At 38.2% G+C, this 23798-nt stretch overlaps 1 protein-coding gene across 1 annotated transcript in view; it reads right to left on the bottom strand.

Moving 5' to 3' along the window:
- Positions 1 to 23798, bottom strand: part of LINGO2 (leucine rich repeat and Ig domain containing 2) — a 1426386-nt gene that overhangs the window by 358093 nt on the left and 1044495 nt on the right. The window contains exon 6 of the mRNA XM_069574164.1: positions 10146 to 10304. The gene's annotated coding sequence lies outside the window, so the exon portion shown is untranslated. The remainder of the gene's footprint in view (positions 1 to 10145; positions 10305 to 23798) is intronic.

The following is a 23798-nucleotide window of genomic DNA, read 5'->3' on the forward strand; positions in this document are numbered from 1 at the left end:
AACAAAATAAAGGCAAAGGGGAGTCTAGAATTTGATTTCCAGTCTTCAAAACTGACAAGAGTTGAGTGAGTCCTGATAAGGCATATGTTCACGCCTACATGTCACCTCTGTGAGATAAAGGCATTCTGAGAAAACAAAGATGATGAATAAGAACTGGTCTCTGCCTTAAAGAACTTACATTCTAGTGAGAGAAACAGGTGTCATAGAAGTATGTTGTAGGAGTCAAGATATACACAATAGGGGATGAAAAATAGTGTGCTCAGCTGTGAGGCCAAATAAGGAAGTGTGATACATACGAAGTGTGTGAATCTCACAAGATAGGAAGTCTGATCATGGAGAACTCCCCAGTATATTGTCAAGGGTATGGGAAAAACACGCTGGTGCTTGCTTTTGCTTTTCTTTTTGTAAGGAGGCCAAATACCAGAGAGACTTTTAATTGGTGAACTAACTATACTTTATTGCTTAGATGCCCCTCCTCATCTGGCCGACACAAATCATGTGCATCTTTATTTATTTATCTATTTTTGACCTCACCACATGTGGGATCTTAGTTTCTTGACCGGAGATTGGACCCACACCCCTTGCATTAGAAGCACGGAGTCTTAACCACGGGGCTGCCAGGGAAGTCCCTGCTTTTGCTTTTGTTTTTGTTCAGACTCCAGGAACTGCAGCACACTACGTTTCTCTGACCTTCACTATCTCCCTGAGTTTGCTCAAACTCATGTCCATTGAGTCAGTGATGTCATCCAATCACCTTATTTTCTGTCACCCCCTTTTCATCTTGCCCTCAATCTTTCCCAGCATCAGGGTCTTCCAGAGTACTGGAGCTTCAGCTTCAGCTTTTAGTAATAGAATTCCTACTCTTTCTTTGAGGCTCAGCTCTGGTTCATCTCCTTCATGAAGCTTCCCCGAGGTTTCGGGTCCACCATGACTTTCTTCCTCTGAATCTCTGCAGTTCTTCTCATCCACCCAGGTTCTTGCCTGACACTTAAAAGTACTACCTTTTTCCTTTTTTGATAATATTGCATATCTGCTCTGCTTGTCACTGGGATCATAAACTCCTTGAAGACAAAGCTAACATTTAAGAGTAGAGATTTACAACACTGCATTTAGTTTCAGATGCCTAGCAAAGTGATTCAGTTACATATATCTGTATAACCTATAATGGAAAATAATCTAAAAACGTATATGTTATTGTTTCTCAGTCATTCAGTCAGATCTGACTCTTTGCAATCCCATGGACTTTAGCCTGCCAGGCTCCTCGGTTCATGGGATTCTCCAGGCAAGAATACTGGAGTGGGTTGCCATTTCTTTCTCCAGGGGATCTTCCTGACCCAGGGATCAAACCAGGGTCCTCTGCATTGCAGGCAGATTCTTTACCATCTGAGCTACCAGGGAAGCTCATATGTATGGCATATATATAAGTTTTCAGATTATTTTCTATTATAGAGTATTATAAGACACTAATGGAAGTTGAGGCTGTAAGCCACTAAGCTATGACATTTAAAGAAATTGGGAGAGACAGTCTGTAACATATGTGGAAAGGAAAGTGACTGAAATTGAGACTGCTTCACCAGGCCCAGTGCCCCTGCAAAAAAGACTAGCAAAAATCTCCTACTGATGGTGCTAATAATGGAGTCTGACAATAATTGCCTTTGGCTTCATAATTAGGCTGCATTTTGAATGTGTAAAATGTAGCCTGTGCCTGGAATTCTATCTACTACCAAGAGTGTGAAAGTGAGGTTACCCTAGAAAAAGTAATTTCCTGGTAAAAAGCACTCTGTCTATAGGAGTTGCCTTAAAATTATAATGTCTCTCTTATCATTAGCAAGGAGAGGGAGAACATGTCCAGGTTTTGCTTGAACAGATGAAAAAAATGATAACTTCAATGATGGGAGTAACATATCTAGGCTTCCCTTGTGGCTCAGATGGTAGAGTCCACCTGCAATGCAGGAGACCCGGGTTCAATCCCTGGGTCAGGAAGAGCTCCTGGAGGAGGGCATGGCAAACCACTGCAGTATTCTTGCCTGGAGAATCCCAAGGACAGAGAAGTCTGGTGAGCTATATAGTCCATGAGGTCACATAGAGTCAGACACGACTGGGTGACTAACACCTACGCACAGACACAACATATCTAGAGAAGGGATGTTACTGGACATAATGATCTGTTTTAATTGAAATGTGGAGAAACCCAAAGAAAGAAATGTTAGCATGTTCTTCAGGCAAGGGGGATAGAGAGGAGAGAAGTGAATATGAGAATGTGAGGCTGGGAGGAGGAGAAGAGGAGAAAGGAAAAGAAAGAGAAAGTGGAAGGAGAGAGGAAAGGGGAAAAAAGGAAGAGGAAAAGAAGAGAAAAAAGAGGAAGACAGAGAGATAGAGAATGAGCATTCATCTGTCCAAGGTCTGTGTTCCTAACACCAGAATTGTCATCTGGGGGAAAAGGTGGCTCAAAACCATTCACTTTCCTCTGCTTATCAATAATCCTCCATTCAAGGAAAAATGTGGCCCACGTGGTAGGCAAACCTAAAGTCTTTCTTTTCGTGCCAGATCTTATCACAAATAAGACACCTGCAAATGCATTTGGCTACAAAACTCTTCATACAAGGAACACATACCTCCAGGCCCACTTTTCCATAGAATACATGTTAGAAAACAATCCATTTAAATCAATCCATGTAAATGCTCTGTTCTGGGAAAGAAAATCTTATATAGATGAAACAAAATATTATTCAAATGATTTTAATATGGTCATTCAATAAGTTATAGGTATATGACTTTATCTATACAACATCTATGCTAAGAAATATATGTGAAGTGTGTATATATATTCACCTTTGTTGAAAAGGGGCAGTTTGTTATTGACATTATCATCAGCAAATATTCGTTCAGAATCAGGGCCTATCATAGCACCAGTAGGAACAGGCCCTCTGTAAAATGAAACACTCTGGTTTCTACCTCTCAAATCACTTTCAAATTAATGGAAAAGCAAAATGCACACACATGTAACAAGAAGGAAATTACACAATATTATAAAAACTTCTTATACACTAGAGCAAATTCGCACTTATGTATAAAGGCATAGGGATTGGAGTGTTAGTTTAAGAACTGAAAATTAGGATAATAATATAATGGAAAACTCACTCATGTTTATAAAGAGGAGATCTTGGAGGAAAAACTCACCCTGACACACATTAGCTGTGTGAGCTTGGGTCAATTACTACCCTTCCCAAGTCTCAGTTTTTTCATCTTGAATATACATGTAGTTTTGTCTACACTGCAGGGTTACTGATATAAATTACCTGTATTGATCTAAACATTCAACTTAGGGTGGTTGCCATTATTTCATTGCCGCTGTCACTGCTGGATTCAACAGGAAGAGACATGGTGTATCTGAGTCTTGGTTATCCTTCCGTTCCCATTTCTGCAGAAGGGACTTTGTAAAGACTGTCTCCAGCAGCATCTTAATTTCATGCTAAATCTTATACTCAGGATGAATAAATCCTTTCTAATGAAATGATCCCCCGCCCGACAACTCAGGGATTTCCTACCACTCAGTCCAAACCCTCTTGCACACATTTTGTCAAGCTGTCAACTCCTGGCAGGGCTCCCCTCAACTTGCCAGTTAACTCCGCAGTCCATCGCTTCACTGCTCCTTCCGTCACCACCGTGCCTCCCTAAATTCCTTCTCTCTCCACCGTGGACTTCCCCTGCCCCTCACTGAGGGCAACAGCGAGCTGCTGATGGAAAATGAGCTGCTTTCCAGTCCTGGCTTGCTGCCGACACCCACAGTCCAATCTTAAAAGGCCCTTCTGCCAAAGCCTGGTTTTATTTGCCCTTGGTTGACTCATTTCCCACATCCCACTGCTGCTTTCTCATTGACACTGTCTTCCTTCGTGCCTCAGCTGATGATCTGGATTCTGCCTTTTACTGACACAGCCAGGGTCACTCAAAACCAACAGCCTACAAAGCACTGAACCAGAAATTCATGAAACTGCCTAGCATTTATCCCCACTAATCACCTAGTCTGGTTGTAAGATTAATCATGATAATTAAGCTTTGAAGTATTATTGTACTGTGTAAAATGTAGTTTTAATTCTAAATTTTCATTTTGAAATTCATGGCTATCTCTCTTATAAAACTCATATAATAAGAAGTTAAAGGCATGGGTTAATGGTTAATGGCAGGGTCCTCTAAAGACAGTCTTTATGAGTGTGTATTAAAGAAGTATTCCCAAATAGAGAATCATGTCAACAGATAAGGACAATCAGTTTGCTATTGTAGGATACAACAGGGCTTCCACATTTGTGGGTCCAATCAGTAGTGGATGACATTTCACTGTTCTACGCCACTTTATACAAAGGACTTTGTGTGTGTTAGCTGCTCAGTTGTGTTTGACTCTTTGTAACCCCACGGACTGTAGCCCGCCAGGCTCCTCTGTCCATGGGATTCTCCAGGCAAGAATACTGGAGTGAGTTGCCATGCCCTCCTCGAGGGGATTGTCCCAACCCAGGGATCGAAGCCTCGTCTCTTGCATCTCCAGAGTTGGCAAGTGGGTTCTTTATCACTAGCGCCATGTGGGAGTATCCTCAATCAGAGCAATAGCATTATTAGCATATTTACAATGTATCAAATATTCTGCTGAGTGTCTTAGAGCATGATCTCATTTAATCCTCATGATAGCCCGTGGAACCCTACTGATAACTTTATACTTCCTATTGGAAATCAAAGTTCTGAGATAATAAATAATCTGTAGAGGATGATACGACTGTTAAGTGTCAGAGTTCAGATTCAAAGCCAGCTCTTAAAGTCAATGCCGATAAATATGATAGAATATTTACAGCCACAATTAGCTATAATCTGCCTCCTCAAAGTAGAAGAGGGTAGCTTGCTAGCATGGCAGTTTCCAGTGATTTCTACCCAGAGAAGTCCACACCCAAGAGCACAGAAGGAGCTTACTTCTTTCTCCCTCGCATTTGAAATCCATAAAAAATAAAAATGCAAAGTCTGTGATAGCTTGTAAAAGAGAACCATACTTATAAAGGCAAAGAGATATTTAGTAAATGTTTTTCTCTTTTTTTCTTGCTTCTTACTGTCAGACTAAATCCTCCAAACCCCTAGACTTTGGGTACTATTCCATGTCACCGGGTGATTGAAAAAGATCTGTTACTAAATACTGGCAGTATTTAAAACATGAAGCACTAAGATGCCCTTGATGTAACAGTGGACAAAAAATTCAAATACCAATGGTTCCACTAACAAGAGAGAGAGATTTCCAACTCGTAAAGACACTGAAGTTATGAATTTGATTTGAAGCCCAAGTTTTGATATTCCTTCATTCACTCAGCAGATAAGTTTATTGAATGTGGCTCTGGAAATAAGATCCTAAAAAAAAAGACAAAGACTCTAGTAACAAGTAAATCATATCCTTATTTCCTTAAGTAGGCATATTTAGAAAGAAATTCTTTTTTTTTCCCCCCAGACCATAAGAGAACTTCTTTGAAAGATAGCTAATTCAGTCATACAAAATGCACTGAATTCGGTGTATGACTGGGGAGCTGTATAGCAACAGTAATGTTATGTGAAATAATTGGCGGGAAAGTGATGCTATGAGGTAGGACTTTCCTACAGCAGAGGTGTTAATGCACCCAGGCTCATTAAAGGGTTGTGTCAAAGACTGTTGGGCTGCAGCTTCTTTTCACTTGCTTTGTGTCTTCTTCAGGCTCCCTTCCCCAGTTATTTTCCATAGCTTTAAAGTGTCCCCTATTATTTTGACCAAATGTGCCCTGTGATGGAAAGGACGTGATACTTTCAGCAGAATTACTTAATTAGGTGTAAGTAAGCAGTCTGGGCCAAGTAGGGTAGGTTTGCTTTCCAGCCATAAAAATGTGCCTGCCATGCCTCCTGTGTTCCCAAGGAGTGAAACAGTGATTGATGCAACGATAAAACGATGAAGGGAAGGATAAAGCCTGAGAGAGAAAAGTCTCAAAAGGGAAATTAAAGAGGGAAGCCGCTGCCCCCATCTTAATTGAAGCATAAATTTCAGGAACAGGATCTGAGGTTTAATTTCAAGCACATATTGGGGGGGAGTGGGGAGAGAGAGAGAGAGAGAGTGTATGTGAGTGTGTGTGTGTACTCTTGTATGTGATGAAAACCATGTAAGTTAAATTCTTTTCATCCTTTGATGAAGAGTTCGCATACCATTTTTAAAGCAGGAAAAACTGCAAAGTTAGAGGTTTATGGATTATCAGCAAGAGGCGTTCAATTTAGTCAGCATTTAATAGAGACTAACAGAATCGATGACCGGCAGGCACTGGTGATACAGCAGACTTGAAACCATAACTTTCTGCACTCAGGGAGCTCAATGGTTTCAGTTTATCTCTTTTCTCTGCACATATTTTCCCTGCTTGTCCCCCTACACTCTATGAGAATTCTTTTCTTACAGATTGCATTATACATTACTTTCATATTTTTATCCAAGATAGCCACGCATGCAGAACACTACAGTCCAGCCCCGACCTGTATGCCCCACCTCTTTCTGCATTCACCCCTGTCCTCCAGTATCCAGCTTCCATTCTCCAAGCATAACATTTACTTTTACACCGTGGTGACTTTGCCATATTTGCCCCTAGAATGCCTTAATACACATTTCCTATCAATTAAAATTCTCCTCACTTTCCAACTATGCAGCTGAGGTATCTCTTAAGCCTCGAAGACCTTTTAATACTCCTATCAGTTTTAACAATCCTTCATTTCAGTTTCTAGAGAATTTTGCTTGAAATGCGCCATTAAACTCTTTAGTTCATTTCGCCTGGAGTGAGCCATTTAGTGTCTGTTTTACTCTGTGTGAACTATTTGAGGACAGGGCTGGGAGGATCCCTGATTTGTTTCTGGCCTCATCCTGTTTTACGTGTGGTTGAGGTTCAAAGGGCTTCCAGGTGGCTCAGACTGTAAAGAATCTTCCTGCAATGCGGGAGACCTGGGTTCATTCCCTGGGCTGGGATGATCCCCTGGAGAAGGGAATGGCTACCCATTCTAGTATTCTTGCCTGGAGAATTCCATGGACAGAGGAGCCTGGTGGGCTATAATTAATGGGGTTGAAAGGATTCAGACATGACTGAGTGCCTAAGGCTTTCACTTGACACTCAAAACATGCTTGGAGAGTAAGTAAACTTGTAGCAAAAAATAAGTAACATTCATATGAGGCTTCTCGAGATGGAAACAGCTGCCACCTTGAAGTCTTAAAATTTTATTTTCAGAAGACCTCAGAATAAGAATGGTGGCACAGGTGAGAATGTTCACACTATCTGCAGAGGCTAAAGGACACATTGCCTACACAGGTAGGGCTTAAATGCTTTCCATGAACCACCTTGGAGACTACAAATTCCATTACAGGGGGCATGCTATTATCAGAAGTGCTTTGCAAAATCTAACCTTTTATAGCCTGTCTTTATAGCTTAATATTGCTTCTCTGTACAAGCATTCAGTAATGTAACAATGAGATTAGGTAAACTTTTACTTTAAAAATGCTTGCTGCTGCTGCTGCTGCTAAGTTGCTTCAGTTGTGTCTGACTCTGTGCAACCCCAGAGACAGCAGCCCACCAGGCTCTCCCATCCCTGGAATTCTCCAGGCAAGAACACTGGAGTGGGTTGCCATTTCCTTCTCCAATGCATGAAAGTGAAAAGTGAAAGTGAAGTCGCTCAGTCGTGTCCGACTCTTCGCGACCCCATGGACTGCAGCCCACCAGGCTCCTCTGCCCATGGGATTTTCCAGGCAAGAGTACTGGAGTGGGGTGCCATTGCCTTCTCCGTTAAAATGCTTTAAGAAAGAAAAATTCCTTTTAGGCTAAGGAACAGTGCAAAATTTTACGATTTTTTTTTACAGACTTCCAAGAACAGAATTCACAAGCCTTGACATTCTTTTAACTTTATGGAGAAGCTGACAAGCATCACCATAAAAAAAAAAAAAAAAAAGCAACTGCCATTCTTACAACAGAGAGCGAAAACAAATTTCAAACTAATATAAGTATAAATCCATAATGTATACAGCTTCTGTTCATTTTAAAAGAGTCAACCTTTAACTGGGAAAATATTTGAATTCACTGTCAAATCTTTTATGTCCAGAGGTCACTTCCAAAGTTTTCATTTTTATATAGAACTGTGGAATTTATTATCTCTGTATATCCAGTCTGGAGAAGGCACTGGTGACCCACTCCAATACTCTTGCCTGGAAACTCCTATGGACAGAGGAGCCTGGTAGGCTGCAGTCTATGGGGTTGCGAAGACTCGAACACGACTGAGCGACTTCACTTTCACTTTTCACTTTCATGCATTGGAGAAGGAAATGGCAACCCACTCCAGTGTTCTTGCCTGGAGAATCCCAGGGATGGGGGAGCCTGGTGGGCTGCCATCCATGGGGTCACACAGAGTCGGACACGACTGACGCAACTTAGCAGCAGTAGTAGATCCAATCAACAGGACTCACTTTAAAGGGCTCTCTAAGAGAAGTTATGTTTCTTTACGATTCTTAGATCAAAAGTATTACTGTACACTTTTCTCTATATATTGATGACTTATTTCAAAAAAATATTCTAAAGAATAAAAACACTTGTCTCACAAATAGAGAAGAGCTCTTTCTGTAATAGTTACATTAACACATGATTATTGACCTTAAAAATAGATTTAATTGCATCCCTCCCCTTTGTGTCTGTCTTCTAAGTCTGATGTTTTAACATACAACCCAATTTTAGTGAAAATATTGAAATAAACATAATTAGGATCAAATTTATTTTGGACTAATAAGCTTAAGAACATGGAAGCCTATCATGAAGTGTTCTTGCTCTAATTTTTTGCTAGATAACAATGTAATGAAGCATGAAACTAGTTGAGGTTTATCCTACAAATGCATCCTTCTTGTTGATTTACAGACTTGCAGAACCCTTCCAAATACGGCTAACCCAATTTGCCACAAAACAGGACAAATAGTTACCCACTAACCCAGTTCATCAAATAAGGATTTGTGCCATGAGTTTGGTGGTCTATACTATTTCTAATAAATTCAAAAGCCATAACTCATTTGAATCTCAGACTTTCAGGATATCATCTCACAGACAAATAAGTTACTAGGAGATTGAGAAGACATATGCACAAAACTTTAGAAAATCAATTATTTTCAAGCACTATCAAAATTCTTATATCCTAATAATTATCTTAGCCTATAATTTATTAACTGCGTTCCATTTGCTTAATTTTCAGAAAATAAAAAGCTGTATTTTTAAAAAACAAACAAACAAAAAACACCAACTTAAAGCGTTCAAGTTTTCTAAATGATTAAAATTTACGTATATTTTTTTGTTTAGATAATTGAACTTAAAGGAAATCTTGATTTGGGATTCATAAAATTTTGATATAAGAGCTCTGCTAGTCTTAAAATCAGAAGATAGGAATAAGGTAGTTGCCCCAAGTAACTGTTACTAACAAATTTTAATTATGTTATATAGGAGGAAGAGAGTTAAAGAGAAAGATAAGATCTGATAGTTGAAAAGAGGTTCCAGAATGAAACAGACAAAAGTCGCAGAGGCTAGTTGAATAAGAGCATGCATTACATTTTAAATTCCAAAGGCCACAATGCACTAGGTCATTATGTTACCATATCAAATAATACTTGGATGAACAGAATTTAGAATGATAAATACTTTCCAAAAATAAAAGGCAAAATAATGGTATACCTTCTAAATTGGAATAACTTTGAAGCATATATGTAAGATCATATGCTATAAACTGCAACACTTTCCCTACTTGACCTTCAAAAAGTACAACTGCTTATTCCATTATAGTTCAGAGTAGTTCCTTAAAGAGGAAACCGCCTTAGCTTGCAATCTGGGGCTATAGCATTAAACCATCATCCGTGTCTGCTTTAGGTGTATCTTAAAACAACCCCTCCCCTCCTCTTGAGAAAAAAGAACTCAATGATTACTATATCCATTATCCTGAATTCAAGGGAGCACCATTCTTCAACAACCTGATGAGTGAACTTAGAAAGCAAACAGAGAAGTTACACATTATTCAATATACTTTGGCAGCACTCTAAAGCCCTTAGAAATGCCTAAACAAATGATAAATGATCAGATGACTCCATCAAATCTTACCTGGTTTACTCCTTTTAAAAATCCAACCCTTGCTGTCTACCATGCAAAGCTCTTGACCACTGGATGAAATCCAAACTGGGTAGTAGATCATGATAATTCCAACACGTCATGGGCAGCAGCATCTCTCAGAATCCCACATGTCATCTCCTTGAACCAAACCTGCAATAAACAAGGCATTTTTTTCACCTAACTGAAAAATAGGGAAGCATGTCCTTGGTCCAGGAGGCATCACTACTTGATCAATAAGGGAATCATAAAGGAGTGTATGAGGAGCAATAAATGCCTCTCAAGATGCTGACAAACATTAAAGCCAATAGACCGACATTTATGTGCTACAGAAGGTGTTTTGGCAGAGTGCATGTTCCTCTTCATGTTATTATAGATCTATTTAAGCTGTCGGTATAAATAAATATTATTGATATTAAAACTCACACACTTTATAGTGCATACCCCTTCTCCTTCATGAGGGTGACCACTTGGAGTACTCAAAAATATTTTTCTGACTCTATTCATAATATTATCAGGGTAACTGGTAATGAAGTTCAACAGGACAAAACCCATCAGCAGCTAGAAGAAAATCCCCATAATGACCTAGATCAAGGACAATTACATCTGTGAGTTCTGACATTCCACTTCAATATTCCCAACATAAAAATTAAAACATGTCTGTATGATAGTGTATGAGGAACACCTCTGATGAACATATATATATATATATAAAGGGCTTCAAATTCAGCAGCCTCCATGATCCAAATCAAGATATAGACCACACCAGACAGTCACTAACACAAACATGTGGTAGCCAGAGTCTGTACACAAAGGAATGATCAGAAGTCAGGAAAGTAATTAGATAACTAATATTGGGGCAATCTACCACACATTTAATGCTTAAACTATTTATACTCATATGAGTGAATATGGTATTTAATCTTCATAAGCATGTTTAGCTTCCATTCAAGGAGATAAAACTCCATGTATAATCAACAACTCCTGACTGTATGATTGTATGGATACCTGCCACACAAATAACTGTGTTCAATAGAAATTTAGAAGGATTCTAATGGATAGATTTCTTTATTGGTCTTCACAAGGTAGGCATTAAGAATGACTAGATATTTTTTTAGCTACCATGACCATATTTAGCTATGCAGAGACAAAAATAAACATTTATTGTTATTATTATATTTTCTAAGTGGTGCAGCAGAAATGATTGAGAGGTTGTTCTAAGCCAGTAAGGGGACTGATGTGAATTGTTATGTATGGCAGATTCAAGAACACAGGTGCAAAGACTGGCTTTAACAAGATACAGAGTGATATATCCTCATAGATTTGTGATTAGAACTTCAACTAATATTCCCAGAAATCCATGTGGAAACTTTACTAGAAGACACAGTAGTGAGATCTCTTATATTTGTGCCATTTCAGCAAGAATGGTAAGATAGTAAGGGGTTAAAGTCAAATGCATACATCAGAATAAAATACAACACTTCAAAGTAAGTCCTTAAAAATCAAGACACGTGTACCTGGACATTAAGTGACCATTGTGCAATTCAAAAGTCAAGTGCTGTGTTGATGCTATTCATGTCAAACATAAATACCCATACATACACATACACATAACAGTTGAAATTGTCAAAGCTACTGATCCAAGCTCTGGTATTCACGAAGCTAAAATTTTAGTTAATTTCTGGACACAAATGTTCCTATTCATGCTCTGAATTATTTTACTTTTCTTCTTAGAGGATACTCTAAGAGTTATCAAATCAAGTCTTTTATAAAACAGGTCCATTTCCATCAATAGTAATCCTTTCCTATCTCTTGGGGGACAAGCAGGGTATTAGAAGTCATATACAGGTAGGCTAAATGTCAGGCAAATGGAAATTAAACATAATCTTCAAGGTACCAAACTGACTTTGAAGTGAGGGATCTTTGAAAGCTAGTTGGTTTCGAAGGACCCACCTGTGACCTAATGTGATTCCTAAAACTTCAGTTCTGCCACTCACTATACAAGAGTGAAACTAAGTAAATCAGTATAACTATTTGTTTTCTAAAATGGCTTTATCTCACCATACATAAATGATGTTATTGATCCCTTCTTTGAATGGATAGGTTTTCTGTGTATGTTTTAAGTAATGAATGAAAAGATTTTCTACTGACCATTGAACTCTAATTCATTCATTAACCCACTTATTCATTCCACAGATTTTTACTGAGCACCTCAGTTGTGCCACCTAAGGGGTTAGGTACCCAAATACACAATGAAAACACACTTATTCTTCCCATAAAATATCTACTATTTATTCTATTCTGATTTGCTGACATATACTGGTACCCAAAAAAGGCAGCAACATTAGACCAAATTAAAATAATTGGTTTTATTTTATATCCCAGCTACTATATGATCAGACAAAGGGGTTTTTAAGTTTGCCAGTGAGCAAACCATTATAGACCAAGGGCTACAACACAAAACGACTGACTTACCCAGTCAACCTTATACAGTTTGTATCGGATGTGATGGCTCTGCGTCACTCTCAAGCCCACTAACTGAGTGAGTCGTGATGATTCAAAAAATCCAACCAATTAGTTTTGGACAGTACATTGACATTGCTGGCATCCAACACAGAGTCAGTGCCTCCCACATGTGTGTATTAGGCATTGCAGTACAATCTTATGTGGCCTATGTCACAAGTCGACAGATTTTGGTGCAGGTACTGTTATACAACAAATTGCTTCACATAATTTTTGTATTATTATTCCATTTATTTTTCTCAAAGAGGATATATAACATTAAATGCATGCATTTTCCTCAAAGAGAAGTTCTGAGATGTTCAAGAGTAACACTAATTCCACAACATTGGCTTGAATTTTCAAGACCAATTTTTAGAGTGAAAAAAATACAAAGCTTTTCACTTTCCTCCCTTCAGATACGATACTGAATAGGAATATGGAAATGAAAGACACAGATTATACTTCTAAAAATACTCTTTAGAAGTTAAGGAAAAAAATAAAGACATTTTCCTAAAATCAATATGGCTTCCAAACGGTTCCATTTTCTTCTATTTTCTCATCTTTTATTTTTTGGATCTCTGCTTATACTGAAATTAGTCTGAAAACACTTCTAAAAATAAATGTTATTCTTATTTTTAAGAGATTTGTATTCTTTAAAAATAATTTTGAATGAGTACATTATATCATATATAATTTATACCTCAATAATGTTGACTTACAATTTTTAAATGCATTTTTGATCATGTTCAAAGAGGTTCTAGATAGGGACATAAGATACAGAACCTATTGATAAAATACTGTTGCATTTGAATCTAAAATAAAACAAGTCTACAATAAATTTTTTATAAAGTAGAAGAAATTCAACATTCACAGACCCTACTTTCTTGTTTCTTGGTCTGGCCTTAAGTGCTCTATAATTGAATTTTGGTCTTCTTTGTCTTTCTTTATGCATACTACTACTGTCTTTTTAGTTAATCTTACTGCTTGGAAGAAAGCTTTCCTACGGATCCCTCTAGCACTGAGGCACATATTTCGTAAGACATTGATTTGTACTTGTTGATATGATGCTTTTTAAACTTTATCTCAGGGATGTGCTTCATGATCACCATGGACACGTTGCAAACCCCTCTGGTAGCCAACAAAACCATAGGAATGCTCAGCATTCTATGAGCTCAGTGCATTTGTTAAATGACTGGTGCATTTTGCAATCCTTGTATCTAAGTAACTCATTTTCCTGCATAAACCTCAAGAATACAACCATCAAAAATGTAGGAATAGGTAGGTTATCAGTGATTAAAATTATGAAGCTTTTGGCCTTATGTATTTCAAATTTGTACCCTTTGATCAGTGATATTGGAAAAGGAAAGATGCCACTATTTTTTAAGTAGCAGATTTATTGCTTCTAGCTTCTTTTCTTTTTCTTCATTTAGTCAAATGTAAATATTATAGATTATTTCCCATCAGGCAGGGGTGGGTAATTAACAAAAATCACTGTTAACAGCTATCTGCTTTATATATAGTTTCTCATTTAATTGTCTCAAAAACCATGTGAAGTAAGTATTACAATAATGTCCAATTTATGGTGGTGAAAATAAAGATCAGAGATTTTAAGTGATTGCCCAAGGGCACAGAGCTTTTGAAAAAGAGAGCTGGGTGTGTACAGTTAATTGATAGTATGGTACTGTCAGGTGTAAATTCTTATAAACTGAATTTGAGAGATTTGCTCAATCTACTGATGAAAATCTGAGTTTCTGGGAAATGAAGTGACATCTCAGAGATCATAAGATCATAGCAGGTCTGGATGAATACCCAAACTTATGATGTCCCTGTCTTTCTAACACACCACTCTCTTACCCAGCTTTCTACACATGGTGTCTAAACAATTTTATAGATCTCCAATTCAGTTGTGTTTAAAGAACCATGCTTGGGGTAGGTTTTACTTTAGAAAGAAGATGCCAAAGCCAACAAACAAAATAACAGGATTTCTGAGTACTCAGTTTTAAAGGAGTTTAATTTTCTGAAAGCAACAAATGATATTGTTCTCTCTCTCTCAAGCCAGTTTATTTCCCAATGGGAAAAAAAATATATATATATATATATAGACACCAGGAGAAGAGTGTGTTGACGGATTGTGACAAAGTGTATGATTAGATTGAACTATAAATAGCACAGTGGTATTTTGCTGACGCCCATTTGGTGTGTTTAGCTCTGTTATTAGTAATTGCATGCTTAAAATAATATTCTAAGATATCCAGTTAATGTTTTTATTTCAGAAGCCCAGCAGGCAGCCTCTTAAGTGACATAAAACAAAATCTAGGGTAATTCAATCTACATCTGAGAAACCAGTGCCTGATACTCAAATACAAACAGTTCTTCGTGTCTGCTCAAAGACGCCTAATTCTGAATTGATTACGACCTAGAAAATGCCAATTAAGATAGTCCACATTCTTGATTTTTTGTTAAAGGAGGGACTCTATTACACTCCCAAATTCTCCACAAATGAAACGTGTCTCCATTCTTTCTCATTCCTTTCCTGGTCTCACTTTTCTGCATTCCTCCCTTCCCCTCTTCTCTTTTTCTGTTCCTTCATTATCTTCTCTTCCTGTTTTTCTTCCATACTTCCTTCAGTCCTCCTTTTGTTTCCTCCCTCTTTGTCTTTTCAGCTCAACAGAGTTTAAAGAATCTGTTAAGTTCTATGTAAGGTGCTAGGCTCTGAGGATAATGCAAGTACAGATTCAGTTCAAGAGGGAAGGGGACATGTGTATACCTATGGCTGATTCATGGTGATGTATGGCATAGGTCAATACAATATCATGAAGCAATTTTCCTTCAATTAAAAGTAAATAAGTTCTTTGGCCCATTTTCTCCAAAGAAGACATACGGATGGCTAACAAACACATGAAAAGATGCTCAACATCACTCATTATTAGAGAAATGCACATCAAAACCGCAATGAGGTACCACTTCACACCAGTCAGAATGGCTGCGATCCAAAAATCTGCAAGCAATAAAGGCTGGAGAGGGTGTGGAGAAAAGGGAACCCTCCTACACTGTTGGTGGGAATGCAAACTAGTACAGCCACTATGGAGAACAGTGTGGAGATTCCTTAAAAAATTGCAAATAGAACTACCTTATGACCCAGCAATCCCACTGCTGGGCATACACACCGAGGAAACCAGAATTGAAAGAGACACATGTACCCCAATGTTCATCACAGCACTGTTTATAATAGCCAGGACATGGAAACAACCTAGATGTCCATCAGCAGATGAATGGATAAATGAAAGCTGTGGTACATATACACAATGGACTATTACTCAGCCATTAAAAAGAATTCATTTGAATCAGTTCTGATGAGATGGATGAAACTGGAGCTGATTATACAGAGTGAAGTAAGCCAGAAAGAAAAACATCAATACAGTATACTAACACATATATATGGAATTTAGAAAGATGGCAACGACGACCCTGTATGCAAGACAGCAAAAAAGACACAGATGTGTATAACGGACTTTTGGACTCAGAGGGAGAGGGAGAGAGTGGGATGATTTGGGAGAATGGCATTGTAACATGTATACTATCATGTAAGAATCGAATCGCCAGTCTATGTCTGATGCAGGATACAGCATGCTTGGGGCTGGTGCATGGGGATGACCCAGAGAGATGTTATGGGGAGGGAGGTGGGAGGGAGGTTCATGTTTGGGAACTCATGTAAGAATTAAAGATTTTAAAATTTAAAAAAAATAAATAAAATTAAAAAAAAATTTAAAAATTAAAAAAAAAGTAAATAAGATTGGAAAAATAAATAAAATAATTTAAATTTTAAAAAGAAAGCATAAAAAAATAAAAGATTCAGGTACTTCCCAGGTATTGCCCATAGCCTACTAGGATGGACAGAGAAGTAAGCCTATGTATTATGGGAGAGGGGCAGGGGTCAAGCCTATATTAACTTTTCCAGAATATGTCAGCCTAGAGTAGAAAAACAGTGCATATCTTGACTCTAGTTAGCTTGGTCTGGTCAAGTGAGAACTTACAAACAAAACTGAACCCAGAAGTTCCCAAATACCTCACATTCTGAGTTTGCTGTATTTCCCTGGTGGCTCAGATGGTAATGGCAACCCATTTCAGTATTCTTGCCTGGAGAATCCCATGGACGGAGGAGCCTGGTAGGCTATGGTCCATGGGGTCACAAGGAGTCGGACACGACTGAGCGACTTCACTTTCACTTTCACTTTCAGATGGTAAAGAGTCTGCCTGCAGTGTGGGAGATCTGAGTTTGATTCAGGGGTCAGGAAGATCCCATGGAGATGGAAATGGCAACACACTCCAGTATTCTTGCCTGGAAAATCCCATGGACAGAGAAACCTGGCAGGCTATAGTCCATGGTGTCGCAAAGAGTCAGACAAGACTGAGCACCTAACACACTGAGCTTTCTGTGGCTTAGGAAGGGATCTTACAAATACTCAGCACTTACAATCAAATGTCTCAGGGTCAGCCACATGACTCGAAGATGAACAGAGCTTGGTTGACTACAACCAGAAGCCAAATGGACAGTCAATGGGGAAGTGAAGAAAGCAAGCTTAGCCTAAGAGATTAAACACTGCTTTTCCAGAGAGAACACTCTTGTTAACAGGCTTTGATCAGTTGTCACCAGTTTAAGATGCTGCTTTACAACTAAGTCACTGCCCATTGTCGTCTACATGCTGGCCCCATTTCCCCACCTACTGGCAAAATCGATGGTAGGTAAAGATTTCTCAAGAAATCTTTCTAGTGGAGGAAAAAAGTCCTTTGTATTAGCTTGTTAAAACCATCAAAAACTGCATTTCTTACTGTAGATTCTTGGGCACCCCTCCAGAATGAAACTTCATTTTTGGAGTGAAATTGGAAATTCTGCAAATGACAGTTCCCTAGATTGTACAAAGATACATTAGTGTTTAAGAATCATTATTAGTGATTTAAGAATCACTATTAGGGTTTAGGGAGAAGGCAATGGCAACCCACTCCAGTACTCTTGCCTGGAAAATCCCATGGACAGAGAAACCTGGTAGGCTGCAGTCCATGGGGTCCCTAGGAGTCGGACACGACTGAGCGACTTCACTTTCACTTTCATGCATTGGAGAAGGAAATGGCAACCCACTCCAGTATTCTTGCCTGGAGAATCCCAGGGACGGAGGAACCTGGTGGGCTGCCATCTATGGGGTCGCACAGAGTCGGACACGACTGAAGCGACTTAGCAGCAGCATTAGGGTTTAAGAATGACTATTCTACAACAAAGCCTGTTTTTGACATTTCTAAATATGGTCCCACAAGTTTTAGTTTATGATATCTATTTCTCTTTTACTTTCAAATAAATACATCTATTTTGGAAAAAATATTCTTCCTTGAATTGAATAAATTGAGAAATTTCCTTTAAAGATCCACCCTTTTACTTCAAATATTTTTAAAATGTATTTTAATGTTCAATATGTGTGCAATCTTCATCACTCTTCTTATTTAATATAACTTTATTTTTTGACAACTAAAAAGACTTCCTAAGGATAGAAAGAAACCATTAGTGGCATCTGGAATCATTGTGGATAGTACATATTAGTCATAACAAGGAAGGAGGAATCAAGTTCTCTTTGGTATAAGGCAGCACTGTACCTACAGTGGGAAATAAGAAATGAAGGGAGCATAGTGATCTCAGGTCAACTTCCCTTTCATGGAGGAGACGTTTATGTCTCTCTACATGACCACCCTCAATAACAGCTCACAGAAGGCAGGAGTCTGACAGCGATTACTGATGGGATCACATTCACTTCCTGATGGGATGCACTCAGCACTTTTGAGATGCCATAGCTCCTTTCACAGGAGTGGTAGTGGTGGTTGTAGGGTATTTCAGGAGTGAGAGAGCATTTGAGAAAGAAGGGCTAGGAAAAGAACACGTAATTGGCAGGTAACCACTGTGAATTAATGTGTTGTGGTGGATGCTTTACTCACTTGTTCATTTAATCATTGCAGCAAACCTAGATGACAGATGTGATTATTCCTACTTGGTGACCAAGAAAACCTAGAATCACTGAGGATAAACAGCTTGCCTTGGGTCAAAAAGCCAAGAGGGAGAAGCAGAATTTAAACTTCTGACTTCTTAGTGGCACAGGCCATGTTTTGTTCTAATAGAACATGTTATAGATTGTCCTGTGAATTTGCTTTTATAATCACTTCAAGAATAAACCCAGGTAGACCATGTCTCTCTTTTATTTGTATTTCTAGACTTTCCCTTTTCTGAACACTTTTCCTAACCAGTTTTCCCCAACATCAGGGATATACACAAAATACGAGAGAGATAATGCCATGTTTGTTTGTTTTTGGCTGTCCAGGAACCAATACATTCCTCTTCCAATTAGGTCCCTGATTTTTGTTAGGAAAGTAGGACAGAGCTTGACTGCTGTGTTATTATTGCATTCTGCATTATTAACATAAGGATAATCTTGAAGGGAAGGGAAAGCCTTCTTTCTATTGCTGCTGGGGAATGAGGGGAGCACAGATGTGATATAAACTTGGATGCTTAAGGGAATGATACATAAATAAGTATATGACATATATACACCTATTATATATACAGCTACATATATATTATATATGTGTGTGCCTGTGTGTATATGTGTGTGTGTGTGTATATATATATATGTATATGTATATGTGTGTGTGTGTGTATATATATATATATATATATATATATATATATATATATATATATATATATATATGACTCAGTGGTAAAGAATCTGCCTGCCAATGCAGGAGACACAGGAGATGAGGGCTGGATCCCTGGGTCAGGAAGATCCCTTGGAGGAGGAAATGTCAACTCACTCTAGCATTCTTGCCTGGAAAGTCTCATGGACAGAGGATCCTGGCAGGCTATAATCCATGAGGTCACAAAGAGTTAGACACGACTAAGCAAGTATACACACACATGTTATATATATATATATATAAAGTGACTAAAAGAGTAGGTTTTCCTGCAATGTGACTGTTTATTTTTTCAGCTCCTAGCTTCCCTTCCATGTTCTTTTCCACATGCCTATTTTCTAAGGTCTGAATCTCCTTTGGCTAAGTTCATTTTAATGTTTAAGAGAGCCAGCATTATTTTCCAATACTTGTAACTAAAAATCCTGACTGACACAGAATCTTGCTTTTTAAAATTGATAAGAAATCTGCTAGGACTCAGCTAGGAGACTGACCCAAAGTAATATGAAGCCTGTCAAAGAGAATAACAAAGAGGAAAGAAAATCAGGGGAAAAAAATACTGAATAGAGAGACTGTAGCGGAAGTTATGATGTATTTAGAAAAATTACCAAAAACGAGTACAAAAACAAAAGCCAGAAAGATTGTGTCTGGTAAATTTCAAATCTATGTTTTAAGGAGAATGTTGAGAATGACTTCCAGATACAATTAGATAGCTAGCACAACTATTCAATAAAGATACATTAAATTTAAAGTGATTTGCTTCACAAACAAATGGAAAATGAAATTAAATAATGATGGTACTGATGAACCTATCTACAGGGCAGCAATGGAGATGCAGACATAGAGAACAGACTTTGGACTTAGTGAGGGAGAGAGAAGGTGGGATTATTTGAAAGAGTCAGGATGAAACATACACATTACCAATATGTAAAGTACATAGCTATTCTGGGGCTCTGTGACAACCTAGAGGGATGGGATGGGGAGGGAGGTGGGAAGGAGGTTTAAGAAGGAGGTGAGATATGTATACTTATGGCTGATTCATGTGGATGTATTGCAGAAACCATCACAATATTGTAAATTAATTATCCTCCAATTAAAAATAAAATTTAAAAATATATTATTGCATCACAAAATATAGTACTTAAAGAAATTCCTCAAAAAATGTGTGTAATCAGGCAGAATTCTAACCCAACCTCCATGGTTTGTGCCTCTTGAGGGTAAATGTCCATACAGTCCTCCTCCCTTTGAATGTCGGCGAGACCTGTGAAAATGAGTTGTTGCTTATGATTAGATTACTAGTCAGTTGCCATAGAGTTGGGCTTCCCTGGTGGCTCAGAGGTTAAAGTGTCTGCCTCCAATGTGGGAGACCCAGGTTCGATCCCTGGGTTGGGAAGATTCCCCTAGAGAAGGAAATGGCAATCCACTCCAGTATTCTTGCCTGGAGAATCCCATGGATGGAGAAGCCTGGTAGGCCCCAGTCCATGGGGTCGCAAGAAGTCGGACATGACTGAACGACTTCACTTTCCCTTTCAAGCAAAAGGAAGACCTGGGCCTGACCTAGTCAGGTAAGCCTTTAAAAGAAGGTGCAGTTTCAGAGAGATGCCTTTAGTTGGCCTTGAAGGCATAGCATCCATGAGTTCTACAGTCCAAGGAAATGAATTCTGCCAATAGCCATCAAGGGAAAAAAAAACCAAAAACCTGAGTTTCAGAAGAGATCTCAGACATGTCTGATACATGATTTCCAAGCTGTGAGAGCTTAGGCAAAGGACTCAACTACACTAATTCTAGACTCCTGACCTATAGACATTGTGAGATATTAAATGGATGTTGCTTTAAGCCATTCAATTTGTGGTGATTTTTAAAACATCAGTAGAAAACTAATACAACCTATAATGTCTCTACACTGAAAATAACAAAATATTTACAAGAAAACAAGAAAATTAAAGAGAATTTAAATAAACAGAGAGATATACCATGTCTGTGCATTAGAAGACTCAATGTTTTTAAGACACTAAGACCCTTTGAGCTGATTTATAAAGTCAATAGAATATAATCACAATCCCAGCAGGCTTGCAAACAAAATAGAAATTGTGAAGCTAATTCTGTAATTTATACAAAAAATATAAAGGATCTAGGCAAAGCCAAAATAAATAAAAAAGAATTAAAATTAGGTAATTTACTGTATTTGGCTTCAAGGCTCCCTATAAAGTCACAGTAATTAAGATGGTGGGTTACCGATACGATGATACACAAAGGGATCAACTGAAAAGAATAGAAAATCTAGACCTGCATCCACAATGATACCATCAATAATTTCAACAAAGCATACAGAGTAAAAATGTAGACATAAGAGTACACAGCGAATGTAGGTCACTGGTTACAGGAAGGGCAGGAAGCAGAAATGACTGCAAAGTAAGATCCAGCATCGTCTATAAAGATCTGCTTCTGACACAACAAAAATGAACACAACAAAACTGAACTAAGTATGACAAAATGACAAAAATTGTTAAACTGGGTAGAGGTGGATTTACAGGCTATGTTTCACTATTCTTTAGATTATTTATGTTTGTTTGAAATCTTTATTTCAAAAGATACTCTTTCCTTATGACTCATGATTTCCACAATTTGAGTTCACACAACCTATATTGACTTAAAATTTTTTTTTGTATCTTTCTATTTGATATCTTTCCTACATAAGAGGAGAAATATGATTTCTATATAATAACTGATTATCAAAATGAGATATCTTCTCTGAGAAGTTCCAAGTTTTCTTGGCATTTGTCTTTCTGCACAAAGGATCTATACCTACATATTACCAACAGCTGATGACTACTGCCATACAGTGATGTTTAATGCTTATCTCACACGGAGCGGTCAATCACTGCACTTCTGATCTTATCCACATGGACACTTCTCTGCTTCGGGTATGGCCTTTACTTGAATGTACATTTAAATCTGCAGAGCTGTGTGAAGGAGCGATATTTGTGGTTGGATCTGATGCACTTTAAATATTCTCCCAACTCAGATACTGCGCTGGTAACTCACAGATCTGTAAATCCGGACATCCAATCCCTTTGGACTTCAGACCTTTACTTCCACCTGCCTATCCTTCATGTTCCCTGGCTATGAGGCAAGCACCTTGGCTTCAGGCGATTCACAATTAAACTAAAGAACTCCCTTTATGAGACATCTCTTCCCTTTTATATTTTTAGGTCAATGAATGGTGTTGCTACCCACACAGATGCAGAAATCAACAAAACAGGTGAGAACAAAAAACAACATTGATAAGCACATGAAACAATGGAAATTGCCTTTAATTCCTCCTCCTTCCTAACTCCCATATCTAGTCAGCAATAGGTCATGTTTACTATAACTTTTAAATATCTTTGAACTCATCCCCTTGTCTCTTTAGACTGCTAAAACTACTTCCAAAGTGGTATTCCAGCCCAATTCCAGCTTTCCCTAAGCAATTGCTCTTTGAAATATAAATCTCATCATCATCACCAATAGGATAAAATCAAAATTTCTTGACTATGACATACCATCCTTTATTTTATGAAATCCGTTCATCATCTAACATACCCTGGTAACTTCTAAAACATGACATGCTGTCCTTTGTTTACCTGATTTTGACAGGCTACTTCCTCTTTGAAAACTTTCCTTGCTTTGTTTATCTGGCAAACTAGTCTTAACTCCAGCATTACATCTTTGACTAAAGGAATTTCTGGGGCTTCCCGGGTAGCGCTAGTGTTAAAGAATTTGCCTGTCAGTGCAGGAGATGCAAGAGATACAGGTTTGATCTCTGGGTTGGGAAGATCCTCTGGAGTAGGAAATGGCAACCCACTCTGGTATTCTTGCCTGGAAAATTCAATGGACAGAGGAGCCTGGCAGGCGACAGTGCAAGGGACCCCAAAGTCAGACATGACTGAGAACACACACACACATGCACACCCAAGAATTCCTGTAGTGACCTATCATACTCAGTTACCAGGTTGAACCTGAATCATTTGTAAAATGTCCACTTCTCCCCAGTAGACTAGGCCTCCTTAATATCAAGGATTCTAGGCAATGTTCATCTTTAAAAAGAGCACTGAGATTGTCAGTAATAAGTACACAATAATTGTGGTGTGGAAGAAATAAATAGTTACAAGTATTAGGGGAGGAAAAGACAGAGAAAATGAGACTGAGAAAGAGATATTCCCATAATAAAAACGGGACAGGAAATAACTATCATATTTAATATGATAAAACTCAAAACAGAACAAAATCTGTTTCAGACCTGATTGGGACAGAAATCTGGGGGACAGCATAGTTCACATCCAAAATTTTAGCAAATCAAATAAAAAACATATAAGAACATAATACATATGCTTAGGTTAGGTTAGGCTATGATAGAACAGAACTTTGTTAATTGAT

The sequence above is a fragment of the Ovis canadensis genome, chromosome 2, assembly GCF_042477335.2.
Source record: "Ovis canadensis isolate MfBH-ARS-UI-01 breed Bighorn chromosome 2, ARS-UI_OviCan_v2, whole genome shotgun sequence".
In the NCBI taxonomy this organism is placed as follows: Eukaryota; Metazoa; Chordata; class Mammalia; order Artiodactyla; family Bovidae; genus Ovis; species Ovis canadensis.